This window comes from Tupaia chinensis, unplaced genomic scaffold, assembly GCF_000334495.1.
Source record: "Tupaia chinensis unplaced genomic scaffold, TupChi_1.0 Scaffold000531_1, whole genome shotgun sequence".
Classification (NCBI taxonomy): domain Eukaryota; kingdom Metazoa; phylum Chordata; class Mammalia; order Scandentia; family Tupaiidae; genus Tupaia; species Tupaia belangeri.
Genome location: NW_006160044.1, coordinates 175,707 through 180,900, shown reverse-complemented (window position 1 = coordinate 180,900; position 5,194 = coordinate 175,707).

Here is a 5,194-nt window from a genome sequence, read left to right as displayed (position 1 = left end):
GGACCGGGGTTCCACCCTCACTGGTAGGCCCCGCCCCCTGCTCCCAGGCCCCGCCCCTCCGTGAGGCTTAGGCGTGAGCATGGTGGTAGTCAAAGAGCTATTTCTTTCTGTAAGTTTTGTTATAGGGCCTGTGCACCCACCAGAGACAGAGACAGAGAGAGAACATGAAAAGTCACCCCCCGGGGAAGGGCCGTGCTGTGATCCCTGCTCGTCACCTCTCAGGATCTTGGGCATGCAGCTGCGCTGTTCCTGCCATGGCCCGGCCTAGCCTCCTGTGTAGGAGGCACTACACAGACATCACTCACTCACACAGTCCTCACCGCAGCCTCACACACCTACGGCCCGGGGGGTGGAGCTCCGAGACATGCAGCCTGTCTCCCAGAGTCACGGGGTGGCCTAGGGTTGGTCCCTCACAACCGTGGCACGGCGGGAGGACGGGGACTCCATGAGAGGAGCCTCCGCTCTGGTGCCGGCCTCTGCTGCGGCATGCCAGAGGGGAAAAGCCCAGGGCTGCGAGCCAGCTCAGGGGTCTGGGTGTGACCCTGCTGCTCCCGGGGAGGGACCCGAAGAGCACGCTCTGCCCCAGACAAGCAACTGAGAGGGTCCAGGACCACCCCACATTCCACTCGAAAGACTTAAAGGTTGGGGGAAGATCACTCTCTCCCAGGTACCCCTGCCCCAGGGTCAGACCCTCAGATGCAACTTGGGTCAACGGTGGGGAGACCAAGGCTGAGCTGTCAGTACTTGGCCTTCTCCTACCTCAACTCGGGGTGCTCACCGACCCCAGGCTCCTTTTGGCTGACACGGCCATGAGCTTTTGCTGGTGTCCTCCCGTGACCAGCTGTCTGTCCCCTCTCCTTTGAAACCCTCCTGGCTTGTCACCTCCCTCTATGTCCTTGAGGGCTCAAGGCCAGCCCCTTGGACGGCTGGGGTTGGGTTTGTGGGTGGCCATGTGCCCTGGCCAGGGGCGGGCCTGCTCCAGTTCTTGGTCTCCCAGGCACAAATGTGGCAGAGCCGGTGAGGTGCCCAGCTTGAGAAGAGTCAGGGAGCCCACAGGCGCCTCTAGGAAAGACTCAGCCTCTACGGAAGCCTGTCTGGGGAATCCTCACTCACAGTCTCCCAGCTGGCCCCTCCTCCCGGAGATCCCCTGGTGGGTGGCACCACAGGGCGGCTGGAGACCATGCGGGTGCATGCGGAGCCCTTGCTGGGTTGGCGGAGGCTCTACCTCATCTCTGAATAGGCAGGCAGTCAGCCCAGCCACACCGTGGTGATCGGCGCTCACTGGACACCAGGCTCACCCCGCCAGGCAAGCACCAACTCACCCTCTCCCACAAAACACGGGCCGAGAAGGCGCTGCCGGAGATAAGACCACGTGCGCCCTCTGCGGGGTGGGCCAGGTGGGCACAGCAGACTGGCAGCAGTGAGGGGCGTGGGTGGGCAGGACCCCTGCAGAGGGACCCCCAAACAGCTGCTCTCAAGTGCAGGACTGAAGACACAGGCATTTATTCTGCAGGGGGGCAGTGGAGAGGGGTGGGGAGGGATGTGCCAAAATGAACCCACGAGCACATGGAGAAAGCTCCCAGAGGCCCCCACGTGGTCACCGGGAGTGGACTGACCTGGGGCTGTGTGGGGGTGGCCTGGGTGCTGGCCCACCCTCACTTCTTTGGAAGCAGGTGCCGTCACCAGCTTGGTGACACAAGGCGGCCCCCAGGGAGATGGCAGGAGCCCCAGGCTCGTCCCAAGCCCCACTTGGAACATCTGGCACACCCACAGGGTTCTGCTCCAGAGGTGGCCAAGCCACACACCCGACCCCCAGCCTCCCCGTCTCCAATCCACTGGGGCCGAGGCTGGGGCGGCCTCCCAAACTGTCTGGCCCAGGAGCTCCACTAGGGCCTGGGGAACGGACGAGGCAGGTTACTCTTGGGACCTCCTGGTCTGGGGTGGGGGGGGAGACAGTTCAGCCCCTCTTCCCAGGGGAGGGGTGAGCAGGGGCAGGGTGGGGAAGGGCCACAGAGAGGCCTCCCGGGTGACGGCAAGAGAAATCTGCTCGACGTGGGGTGGAAAGACACCTACAGCACATACACATTCTTTATGAAACCCACTTCCTGGGGTCGGCAGATGGTGTGGTGGTCAAGGCACTGGACTCCTGCATGGCTAACCGCAGTTCAAGTCCCAGATCTGGCGGCTTGCTTTCTTACTTTCTAATTGAGTTAAAAGAATAATAAATAAATAAATAAATAAATAAATAAATAAATGGGGACCAGCAGGTAGCATGGTGGTTAAGGTGCTGGACACTCCCACATGGCCGACCATGGTTCAAGTCCTGGACCTGGTGGCTCATTTTCTCACTTTCCCTCTCTCTCTCTCTGGGTGTCTAACTCTGGTCAAATTAAAAAAATAAATAAATAAAATGAATGGATAAATAAATAAATAATTTAAAATAAATAAATAAATCTTCACAATTAAAAATAAAATAAAATAAAAAAAAAAAAAGGAACCCGCTTCCCAATGGACCAGGCGTGTTGGTGGAAGAAATCAGTACCTGGCAGACACCCCTCCTAGGTCTCCATCCGCTGTGCTGGCGTGTCCTGTCTAAGGCCTCTCAGCCTCGCGCCTCCCAGAGCACCCACACACACACGCCCACAGACCAGGCCGAGCAGACACACCTAGTTAGTACCCACATTCCGAAACAGGGCTCGGATCCCTATCTCCCCTTCCACTTCCTTTTGTAACATAACACCACTGAGCAACCAGAGGGTGGGAAGCCCAACACGGCAGGTGGCGGTGGCGAGTCCCCAGAGAGTCAGAAGTGAGCTGCAGATGCCTCCACCCGCTTGGCCACCCCCGTGCTATCATGACTCCCAAAACTTCCTGAGCCCTTAGAGGCTGGAAGGCAGGACTTTACGTTGGCAGGGGCTCCTGTTTCACGGCCTCTCGCCTGGCTGGCTCGTGTGCCCGCGTCTCTTCATTCATTCGCTACTTAAGTCGCAGGCCCCGTGTGGGGGTTCCTGCCTTTGTGTATGGGGCACCATCTCCTGCTTTTTCTTCTGGAATGGGCTTGAGCCCTCTGTTCCCCAAGGGCTGGAAACCCACCCATCAGTCATGGGGATTTAGCCAGCAGGTGGGAGCCCTTGGGATCACCCCCTTCTCTGTGGCATGGGGCTGGTGCTGATGGACGGGGTGGGGGTGGGGGTGCTCCAGTGACCATGAGGCTGGCCTCCAGGGACAGCTGGCCTGAGCACGGAGCGGCCAGGCAGAGTTGCAAGCCGGCAGGGTGACCAGCCAGCCAGCAATTCCGCCTTCCACCCCAGCTGGGCGGAGCTGGGCTTCAGTGCTCGCAGCCGGAGCCAAGACAGCCCCAAGACAACCTGGGACAGCCCGTGCTCCACGGGGGGAAGGGGAGGAACCTGTGCAGACCTCTCCCTGTCCTGCACCCCCACGCCGTGAGCCAGAGCATGGGAGGGGCTCCCGGGTGGGGTGGTCACTGACTTACCCCATGTTCTCACCACGGCACCAATGCCAATGGAGGAAAGGGCGGGGCGGGCCCCCCCTGGGGCGGCAGAAGCCCCACTGTACCCATCCCAGAGGGCACAGGTGTGGGCCCCAGGGAGGATGTGGGGAACCCGCCATGGGGTAAGCTGAGGGGGTGCTAAGCCGGGCCCTGATGAAAAGGGTGCGAGTAACTGCTTGAAGGGAGGCCTGGCGGAGAGCAGATAGGGGGGCCTGCACTAGGCCCGACACCCCGGCAAAACCGGAAGGGAAGGCTGAAGCGGGATCACAGAGGGCCGGGAGCCAAGAGCAGGAGAGACAGCTGCGGGCGGCAGGGGGCCCACGAGGAGGGTGTGGGACAGGGCTGCCCCTGAGCTCCCTGGCGGCTTCTCTCACACCCTGCCTGCCGCCCTCTGCGCCTGGGGCTCACAACACCCACGGGCACTCTGTGGGCACCGATGCCATCTCCAGGTCCGCCCTGCTCAACTCCTACACTCTGCTGTGACGTGGGACTCCGCGGTAGCTGGCATGGCCGGGGTCGCTCGCTCAGAGAGCCGTGGGCAGCAGGGAGCACTCACTGGCAGCCTCAGAGCACTCGGACACTGGGATGTGCGTGGAGCCCCGCATGCATGCCAGGTGCCTCATCCCGAGCCCCTTGGCCCACCCCAGCCCCTCAGAATGGTCTGGGCTCCTCGTGCCAGATGAGCTCACAAGACAGACTGGAACAGCCTGGATAATTGATGGGGCCGCGGGCTCTGTGCGGGTGCTTGACACCGTCACCAACCTGCAGGGTCCAAAGCTCGGACCCTGGACAGCGCCGCTGAGACACTGATCCTGCAGTGGGGCAAGCCTGGGGCCCCTGCAGGGGTCCAGCTGCTGTGGTCTGGGCCCCCAGGGAGACATCCCCCGGGGAGCTGAGGGTGCATGGAGGTGGAAGGGTGCCCCTGCACTGCCCACGTATAAGGGGGCAGGACATGGGCAGAGGCCAGTGCTGGAGCAGCAGGGCTTAGCCCTCCAGTTACCGCCACCTGGGCAGGCAGAGTTCCGGGGAGGCGATGGGCAGCGGGGACCCCTCAGGTACGGCGCATCACCCCAGCCCAGGGCTGTGTGGAACGGAGTGGTGTGGGGACCTCTTTCCCCACATTCCTGACTCTGCTGGCCAGCCCCCTCTCCCAGTCCCAGCCCCGTGCCTCAGCAGCAGGGCCACAGACGTGCTCTTCACTCGGCATAAGGCCAGCTCCAAGCTCGGCAGCCTGAGGCCGCAGACGGAAGCACAGCCAGCCCCTCTGGGGTTGCCGAGCTGCTGCAGCGGTGCCTACTGTGACGCACCCCGGGGTCTCTCTGGGGCTCCGGGACCAGGGTTTCCAGTCCTGTCTGCCACCTTCGCAGCCCCACCTTTGAGTCAGGCTCTCCCTGTCGGGTTGTTGGAAAAGTCACGATGTATTTTTCTGTGTAAAAACGTGCCATGACTTTTCCAATGACCCAGTAGGTACTCCTCGATTTCAAGGGCGCAAGCAAAGGACCCCCCAGGCAAACAAGTGCCTCTGGAAATGGCGGAACATGAGGGAAAGGTATGGGTATGGCCCAGCTAGGGCTGCACTTGGACCCGAGGCACAGGGCGGGGTGGGACTCACCCACACTGGCAGGGGTGTCTGCGTGTGTCATCAACCCACCCCTCCACTTCCAGGGGGAGAACTGAACCGGG